Source organism: Euphorbia lathyris, chromosome 8 (assembly GCF_963576675.1).
Source record: "Euphorbia lathyris chromosome 8, ddEupLath1.1, whole genome shotgun sequence".
NCBI classification, from domain to species: domain Eukaryota; kingdom Viridiplantae; phylum Streptophyta; class Magnoliopsida; order Malpighiales; family Euphorbiaceae; genus Euphorbia; species Euphorbia lathyris.
In genome coordinates this window covers 2,995,567-3,006,043 of record NC_088917.1, presented here as the reverse complement: position 1 = coordinate 3,006,043, position 10,477 = coordinate 2,995,567, and the positions used below count along the sequence as shown (strand labels likewise).

At 34.9% G+C, this 10,477-nt stretch overlaps 2 non-coding genes across 2 annotated transcripts; both read left to right on the top strand.

Annotated features, from left to right (window-relative positions):
- Positions 1-2,782: 2,782 nt before the first annotated feature.
- Positions 2,783-2,862, top strand: TRNAL-UAG (transfer RNA leucine (anticodon UAG)). The gene has a single exon. It is a non-coding gene; the product is annotated as a tRNA-Leu (tRNA).
- A 7,251-nt stretch (positions 2,863-10,113) lies between these two features.
- Positions 10,114-10,185, top strand: TRNAM-CAU (transfer RNA methionine (anticodon CAU)). Its single transcript has one exon. It is a non-coding gene; the product is annotated as a tRNA-Met (tRNA).
- Positions 10,186-10,477: the final 292 nt, after the last annotated feature.

Here is a 10,477-nt window from a genome sequence, read left to right as displayed (position 1 = left end):
ACCAATTGAATAAAGCGTAAGACAGAGATTAAACAAATAATCATAGAACAAAACAAGAGCTAAATTATTATTAAAGGCGAAGATAATTGTCACAAGATACAATAAGTCAAGTTCGGCAACTGTATCAAAGAGTACAAACAAGGAAAGATAAAAGGAGATACAAAAATCCCTTTCAGGGAACTTATTTACTCTGCAGCCGGTGACTTAATCTTAAGGACGGACCTTGATAATTCCTCGAGAAAAAGCTTTGAAGGAGCTTCAATGGAAGTTGGAGAAGATGGAGGAGATGGAGAGGAATTACAAGGGGAAAGCTAAGATAATTTACAAAAATGAAAGATGTCTAAATTACAATGGAAACATCCTATTTATAGACGCGGCTCGGGCCTCCTTTTTGACCTATTTTCGTGTCCTTGTTGGTGTAGGAAGACGTGGGGTCAATCGTGGCTTCGTGGGGGAGGAATTGGTCTTTTTGACCAATTCCCGCAGGGCTGCTCGCGACGAGCAGCCCCCTGCTCGCCGAGCAGGCGCCTGGCGGCCTGCTCGGCGAGCAGGCTCCTACTCGGCGAGCAGGCCTCTGGCGGCCTGCTCGGCGAGCAGGCCTCTAGGGGCCTGCTCGGCGAGCAGAAATGGCCCACGGGGCCCTGCTCGCTGAGGGTTTTCGCTCGGAACGCGCCCGATTCTTGCCGAGTATCCTTTATGTCCTTTTTTGCCCGAACTTACACCTGCGCACGTATAGAAACTCCAGATAACATTAGTTCGAAAGCTAAATTGATCCCTCAATCGCTTATTTTGAGCAAATGCTTCGTTTGGTGCGACTTTTGACGGACCAATTAGCTTCAAAAGATAACGGAATTATACTATGCATGCTATTTCGGCCGTATTTGCCTAAATTGATCATAAAACGAGCCCAAACGACGAAAAGTAAATAGAACGTTCCCAATTTCTAACTAACTCACACAAAAGCATTTAAATGCGAGAATTGCTCGCTTATTAACTAAATAACTCTAAAACCCGTCCTAAAACCGTACCCAAAGATAGGGGTTTTTGACCCCTATCAGCCCCCTGTTCCTGCGCCCCGCGTATTTGAATCTCTGACTCTAAAAACAATAAAAACACCTTTTACGCAGGGGCGTACTTCAGCTACGCACGGCGTAAAAGCTCCAATTCAAGCAATAAAACTTCAGAGACTCAAACATGCGGGGCGTACTTTAGCTACGCAGGGCGTGTTTGAGACAATTAGACACGGAATTGGTCCACATATAGGAGATTTCTGACGGAATGGGCATTTACGCGGGGCGTAGACCACCTTACGCGGGGCGTATCATGGGATTTCTGCACCAAATAATGTTGCTCCATACTTGTACTTTGTGAAATTACAACATTGCCCTTGCTTGATGTCTATAAATAGGAAGCTCTTGAACTTCATTTGGACACCAACCAAGAAATAATTACACACTAGAGAGCAAACTATACTTGTTTTGTTACTTGTTGTAGTGTAGATTCAGTTTTTGTAGCTAAACTCTCCACCTCGAGAGCTTGTTCGGTTGTTTCGGCATTCCATCGAAGTTCCGCTCCACCATTCGTCACCAAGCTCGAGAGTTCCACCTCCACGACCTAGGAGACGGCTTTGAGTCCGGTTAGCTAGTTTCAAGGGCGGATTCTCCCCTTTTACGTGCTAATTAGCTTATACTCTTCCTATGTACTAGGCTTGGTTGTATTCCATTTATACACATTTCATATTTATAATTTCATGATTTATAATCTCTATTTCCCTCTACGTGTTAGTGTTTGCTACTTGATTTGATATTGATAATTGATTATTGTGTAGGAGAACGCGATTTCCGATGCCATTCGGGTTATCTTTAGGGAGTTATATAGGTGTTGCCCTACCGGAAGTGACAAACCAGAAACCGTAGGAATTGACAAACCACGGAACTTACGGGCCATAGTTTCTAATTCCCCCGCATTAGACATGCCTTGACTAGGAATTACGTAGTCTAAGTGCTTCACGGGTTGATCCCACTACACTTAGTCGTCTTTACAAGAGTAAATTATTATCCGTAAACATTTAGAGTCATTATTTATCGTGGTTATAACTTATCGATATTCATCCCACTTCATAGGGTTTTAGCTACACAAATCTGAGTCGCCAATAGTTAGGATAGTGTGTAGTTTTATCTTACTTCACCCCCAAAGTAATCGCCGCTTAAATAACATACGAAACCGAGTCGTCTAATACTTGTAATTATAAATCCCGTGGATTCGATACCCGGTCTTAACCGGATTATTACTTGATACGACGGGGTACACTTGCCCCTAAGTAGTCGTAGCGTCTAGTAGAGTTAAGAACATTTAAAAGATCACATTCATAGCGCATTCACCGTAATACACATTTAATCGTCATAAGAAAAGCTCACACTAGGCGTCGCGCTATCAGTTACTAATGGCGCTTTTTCCAGTGGATGCTTTCTACGATGTGGTTAGAAGATGTAATTTGAAGCTTTCCATTATAAAAACAATGAAGAGGAATGAAGGAAAATTAGTAAAAAATGGAGAATAGATGATAGAAACTAGGCGATCATGGTGATAAAATTAGGTCACTGGTGAATACAAGATTGTTTCATGGGGGAGGGGGCATGGGCTAAATATACACCTACGCGCGTACACTTTTTGTTTGTTAAGATTAGATATATAATAAGTAACACATTAAAATATATAACAAACCGTCGTTAATCACGAATTAATAGGATTAAGCAACCAATAATAATCTATTAGAAACAAAGACAGTTTGGCCGAGTGGTTTAAGGCGCCAGATTTAGGCTCTGGTCCGAAAGGGCGTGGGGTCAAATCCCACAGCTGTCATCATTAATTAATCATTTTTCAGTTTTTTTGGTAACAAAAAAAAAAATTGATTGATATTCTAAATTTACAAACTATCTTATTTTGTAACTTGCTTAAAGTGACATGATTAATTACTTAAATATACATGATAGCATATGATTAATTTTAGACAAATTAAAATTTATCACTCTAAGAAATTCAATGGGGCAATAGATCCTACAAGAGGAAATTTTTTATTTCTTTTTTACTTAGATCACTACAAGAAAATATATGTTTGCTGGCGGAAATTTCTGTCAGCAAACATCAAAATTATGTCAGTAAAGTGACTTAATAGTGTATGCAAAAAGTTTTGATTGGGAAAGAATCCACTTAAAGGGTGTCTGAAGATCCTCGAACCGAACTATATAAAAAAATAAAAATTCAATACCTTTTATTCAAAACAAAATAAAGTTCAATGATGTTTGGGAGCATGTCCAGTATCCGCCCAAAGCCTCCTATCTAAAGGGGCCTCCAATCCGAAACTTATTTTAATTATAATATAATAATTATTGAGATATCAATAGTTAAACAAATATTCATATAAATAATTATTATTCATAACTTGAATTTAATAGTAATTATATATTGACAAACACACTACCTTTTTTTATCAATTACTGTCTCTCAACAACAACACAATACGGGGCCTCCTAAATTTATTTCATAAATTCTCTCTTAACAATAAGGATAAAATACAAAAATCTTTGTGGTTTGTCTGATTGCAAACATAGTCTCATGGTTTAAAAACTTGCAAACAATGATCCATGGTTTGTGAAGTTTGTAGTTAAGGATTAGTAAGTCAATTTTTCGGTCAAAAAATACTTGTAGTTTAGTTAATTTTCAAATTCAATATGAGATAATTTGCAGAATCATACTTGTCTAAATCGCTCACTTTTCGGGTAAATTATGACAATATTTTTTTGACGAATGTTTGAGTTTGCAAACTGCACAAACCATAGCTCCATGTTTGTAAGTTTTAAAGCCATGAGACTGTATGTGAAAAGGTCAAACCACAAGGTTTTTTTTTTGTACATTACCCTAACAATAATATAGTTTCTAACTCCTTCATTCTCTAATTAATTGGTTCTTCTTTATTCAGTCAAGAATTAATTGAATTTTATACTTATCAAATTTAAATTTGTAAAACATACATCAGGAGCTCCTGAATTTAGAAAAAAAAACACTTGGTTCGTTAAATTTACAAAATATCTCGTTTGCCTCTTGAACTTGCTTTAAATTGATCTTTTAAACTTTATTAACCCTATAACTCCATGTGGCAGAGCAAAGAGGAATTAGATAAATTAAAATGTATATTTTCAACAAGTTTAAGGAGCAATATATCAGTGTAATTAAGTCTAAAGACTAACGATACACTTTGTAAGCTTAGAAGACAAATCCATTTTTTAGGTCAGGTTCAGTGAGACAAACGCATTAAGCCGAGAAAAAAAAATGAAAGATAAACATAGAGTCGCTAAATTAATTGACCCACCCTGTCACATATTTCTTCAAACAAAATATATTGGAGATATGTAGGAAGCTCCTCCTATATCCTAAATAACAATTCTCAAGCGTAATTCACCATCCATACACTTCTCCAGGGGCGTAGACAGGATGACCCGGGCCCCTCCGGCTGCCAGAACTACATTGGCCTCGGGTAATTTCGGCCTCCCTGTTTAAAAAAAATATCGGGATGTTAAATTAGCCCTTCAAAATGGCTCATTAAGTGCTAAGCTTGTCCAAAATTCAAAATTTCAATATTTTGTGCCTGTTAGGTATTCCCTAAATCTAAATTTCTAATTTTTTGGGCCTCTTAGGCCTCTCTAAATCCAAATTTCTAATTTTTTTGGGACTGTTAGGTCTCTCTAAATCCAAATTTTTAAATTTTTTTATCCTGTTAGACCCCCCTAAATCCAAATTTCTAATTTTTTTTGGTCTGGTAGGCCCTCTTTAAATCCAAATTAATAATTTTTTTAAGCTGGTAGGCCCTCTTAAATCAAATTTTTTTTATTTTTTTTACCTGTTCGGCCCTCCCTAAATACAATTTTCTTTTACATGTTAGGACACTTAAACGAAATCTAGCTTAATTTTGGAAAATTGTACATTAGTAGTTAAAAATTGGTTCTTGACCATTCAAAGTATAACACGCATATATACAACAAAAATTTTCGATTTAGCAATTTTTTTTCTTTTTACAAATGCACGTGTAAAATCGGCCTCTCCAACCAAGTAATCCTGTATTCACCACTGCACTTCTCTATTTCCTTCCCAGAATGTATCTATGCTTAAAATTCCAACAATGTCTTAAGTTCCATGCATAAGATAGTGATCATTAAACACACAATGAAAGCTATCCAGAACTTTTCTGCAAACCTTCACCCAGGTGGACTTAGTCCAAATTAAAGGCCTTTAATCTCCACTGCAAATACCCAATCGAATGCCTTTACAATCACAGTTAACATCCTCGAGCCACCGAATTTACCTTAACCCAATCTCTATCAAGAAGATGCCATTTAACCATAGCCTCCTTTTAGTTTAAAGAGAAGTACTTTTTAGAAATAAGAAAAGCTCCAGAGAAATCTTTACATTAGGATATAATACAATCAATCTTCTTATTATGAGAAAATTCATCATCTCCCAACACATGATCAATTTTTGATCTCCAACCACACCAAACAATCACATAAAAGATACCTCCTAAGATCATATGAAATCAAAACACCTAAAGCTTCACTAAGGTTATCACTCAGAACCTTAGACACGTTAGGAGAAATAAGTATATTGGAAGCATAAATATAAGCTTCTAAAAATAATAAGATATCATCAACAAAGAAAATATGGGTGATGGGCCTCTTCTAGACATACCCAAAGCAACTTCACTTCTATCTCAATATGTACTTAAAGGAGCTGTTTGAGAAACAGACTCGATGCGAACGTTATGAGATAGTAAAGTTGTTGTTTCACTCCAAGATATAAGAAGGTTCTTCTGTTGTGGAAATTTGTGTCATGATGATTGGTTACATCACCAAGCTTCCTAGTATTGGATTTGTGATGGATCATGAATTAAGTGTCGACTTAGTTCTGTAGTCCCTCTTAGAGAGTTATTCAGAGTTCATCATGAACTATCAGATGAATGACTTATAGATCTTTCCTGAAGAGCTCTTGAATATGCTCAAGTCAGTTGAGCCCAATCTAAAGAAAGAGAATGTGATGTCTACACTTCTTATTCAGGGGTCTAACTAGCGAAAAAGGAGGTTTCCCAATTCCAAAGATTCCAAGAAGATCGAGGGCTTTAAACCAAATCAAGCTAAAGGCAAGCAAGTCACTAAAAAGGCCAAAGGAGAATACCAATATTATTGTAAATAAGAGAATTGGAAGAGGAACTATAAAGAGTACATATACTCCCCCAAGAAGGGAAAAGGAGGTGCTTCTACATCTGGTATGTTCTATATTGAAATAAACTCAATTTCATAGTGTGAGTCTTGGGTATTAGATATTGGATGTAGATCTTATATTTGTACAAATATGCAGGAACTAAAGCAGACTAGGAATCTCAAGAAGGAGCCATAAATTTGCGAGTTGGAAACAGAGCAAGAGTTGATACTCTCGCAATTGGAGATTATTTCTTAACATTACCATCTGGACTTGTAATAGAATTGAGGAAACTGTTTATATGTTCCCGATATATCTCATAACATTATATCTATAGTTTCTTGTGGATGATGGTTTTACAGTTTCAATTAAGAATTCAAGTTTTATTTTCCATAGAATTGTGATTTGCTATCTTTCAAGAATATCATTGAATGGAATTTATGTATTGGATGATAAAGTTTCTATTTACACAATTGATACCAAAAGACAAAGAACATATAATTCAATTTACTTGTGGCATTGTTGCCTAGACCATATAGATAAGGGACATATGTCTAAGCTATATCAAGATGGACTTATAGACTGAATTAATTGTGAATCAATGGGTACATATGACTCTTGTTTAGACGGAAAGATGGAAAAGACTCCATTTAGAAATAAAGGAGAGTGTGCACCAGACATTCTAAGATTAATACATTCAGATCTATGTGGTCTTATGTCAACACAAACAATATGAGGATTCAGTTACTTTATTAGCTTCATAGATGATCATACTAGATATGGATTTGTCTACTTGATGAACCATCCTTTGAGAAATTCAAATGCTTCAAGAATGAAGTAGAAAAACAAACAAGAAAGAATATTAAAGTACTTCGATCAAATCGAGTTGAAGAATATATTTCCATTGATTTCTTGAATTATCTGAACGAACATAGCATTCGCTCACATTGGACTCCTCCATATACACTATAGCACAATGATGTATCTGAAATAAGAAATCATACTCTATTAGATATGGTACGATCCATGATGAGCGTGACCTCTTTTCCAAAGACATTCTGGGGCTACGCCTTAGAAACTGCCTTATTTACCTTGAACTGAGTACCCACCAAATCTGCCAGTTCTACTCCATTTGAATTGCTCATTGGAAAGAAATTTAGTTTATCTTTTATGAGAATTTGGGAATGTTCAGCATATGTTAAATGCATAGCATCGGATAGATTAGATCCTAAATAGGAAGCGTGATTGAACTTGACGAAGTTCAAGAAGAGGCATTGACTGAAATAGTTGAAGGATGGTTGATAAGAATATTTTAGTCTTGTTACTTTCTACCTTATTCTATGTAAATTGGAAATATTTGGTGTTTAATTAATATTTTGTATCTCATATTTTATTTTGAGAGAAAGTTTACATGTTTGGTGAAAAATCTGGAAATTTATTACATTATGCAGCATTTTGGAGTATTTACCAATCAGAGACCAGTTTAAGTTAAGGTTTGGGCATGTCTTGTCACAAATTAAGTTGTAATTGGAAAGTTGCATCCAACTTCAGTTAAGGCATGAGCAAGTGGTTGAATGACTTTGGAAGAGAAAAAAAACATGTTTGCAGATTTGATTTGGGGATATTATCTTATTTAGTTGTATTTTCTTTTATTTAGGATTTGAATATTTTTTATTATCTCTAATTTAATCATTAATTAATTAGAGATTTAGTTTCTTTCCTTATCTCTTATGGATATTTTAGTCTTTCTTCTTAGGTTTTCCCCTATAAATAGAGACTTAACATTCCCTAAAGAGGAGAACTAGGTTTATAGATTTTCTATTGTATTGTTGAGTTATTTTCATTATGAGTAGCTAAGTTTCACTTTCTGATTCAAGAGTGAATTCATTTGGCTGAAAGCTGTGAGGTTTCATAGACTGTTCCAATGGACCCGTTAACTACATTAATACAAAGGAAGAGGGTCTCACTAGCTACTAGTCTACTTAATAGGACAGGGCTTAAAAGTTTGTACTAGTTTAACAAATTGAATTGGAAACATAGATTCTCCATAACAAATAACACATATAAATTGAAACAAGTACTCAGCAAATAATTTGAATTAAGTGCAAGTAACAAACTATATGGGATGGGCAATATAAATCCAGACACCAATGAAAGCATGAGTACAATTTACGCATGAGAATATGAAAGCTTTTATTTGATATAAGAGATAATTTTACAAAATAAGGACTCGTGAAAAGAATAAATTGATAGAAAAAACCTATAATCACCAATACAAAAGAAGAAGAAAATGAAAATGAACAAAATTTCGTCTAGACCAAGTTCCTGAAATGGAGGAATTTAGTATCAAGGATGGAACATGCACACTACTTGAAGTCCCTATTAAACCTACTAAACCTTAAATTTCAATCTAGATGAAGCCCCTATTGAACATCCAATTTCAATCTAAATGAGGCCCTATTGAACTTACTAAGTCCACTCTCCAAAAAAAAAAAAGATTGATTGTACATTCAATTTCAATATAAATAAAATCCCTAGGATTAAAATCAACTGCTCAAATTGCTCACCTTTTTTGGTTGTTTACACGTCGGTTGTTAAAATCATGAAAGCAACCATTATCTTCTTCCTTCAAGTCAAACTTGAGAATTACTGAAATTGACGATGGAATCTGAATGTGAAATATGGAGGTTTAGCCGTTGAAGTTAAAGATGGATGTGTAGAGGAGAAGTAGAAAGAGAAGCCTATTTCTTCTTCCTTCAATCCTTCAAACTGGTGCCCACAGTTGAGAATTATTGAAATTAGTGATGTAATCTAAATGTAAATGATGTTGAAGTCGAAAATGTGTGTAGAGGAGAAGAAGAAAGAAAAGCCTAGTGGAATAGAAGTCGGTGACAAAGGTGCAAGAATAGTAACTTCGCATACAACCACGATTGAGAGAAGAGAAAGAGAAAGAGAAATTAGAAGTGACCAGTAGAGAGAGTAGTAAGTAATACATTATACAGTTTTAAAAGAATTGAATGTAATATACTTATATTATTGGTTAAGAAAACAAAGTTCATATACTTTGTTTTCAAACATAGTGAGGATAGCATAAACCTATTGTGTAGTCTTCAACAAAAAAAATTAATGTGTATATATTAACGTGTGTGCAATAAAAAATATTAATGTTGATTATGGTTTTGCTTTTATGACAGTTCATTTTCATTCAATTGGCTTGGCATTGATAAATAGGGCAAAGGCTCAAGTTTTATGGTACCGTATAAATTATCAGTACTGAATTATTATTAAGGAAAAAAACATTCTCGTTATTTTGATTTTAGTATATTGAATTTCTAACATTTTCTTTTAATATATTTAGTTTTTAAGTTTTGGTGACATTAATTCATTAATGTTACCAATTAAGATTGGTTTGAGTGTCATGGGCTCCAAGTCGTTTAAGCTAGATCTCGAGTTCGAGTTTTAGTGTATGTAGAAAGCTTTAATGGGGAGATGATCCACCTAAAGGGCGACAGACAAGCCTCGAATCGAAAAATCAGACAAACTGTAAAAAAAACACCAGTGACAAGAAAATCGATTTTTAATATAAAACTCAGTTAACATTACGTTATTAATTTTGCATGCGTTCGAAATTTGTATCTTTAACAGTTTGAAGACAAATTTTTATTCATGTGATGTGATTATAGAAAAACTAAAAATCTATTTTGAACTGTAAAACATACAATTTCAGACATTGATGGAGACCGTAATTTTTTTTTTCCTAAAAGGATGGAGACCATAATTATTCGTGCTAAAGCATAACTTTGGAGCTTTTGTTCTTTTTCTGTAAAGTTGATGAATATGATATATTTGATATTTCAATAACAAATCAGAGTGGCGCAGCGGAAGCGTGGTGGGCCCATAACCCACAGGTCCCAGGATCGAAACCTGGCTCTGATATGGTTTGACCTTTTTTCAAAGGCATCTCCGTGGTTTAAAAATTACAAACAAAAGTATGTGATTTGTGAAGTTTGGAAACTTAATAATTTTTATTACGTTGGTTTGGCCAAAAGGCAGTGATTTAGAGAAATTAAAAAGTTTGATTTTGCAAATAACCTCATGTGTAAGGCTCGATTTTGACCAAACCATATCAGAGCCAGGTTTCGATTCTAGGACCTGTGGGTTATGGGCCCACCACGCTTCCGCTGCGCCACTCTGATTTGTTATTAAAATATCAAATATATTATATTCA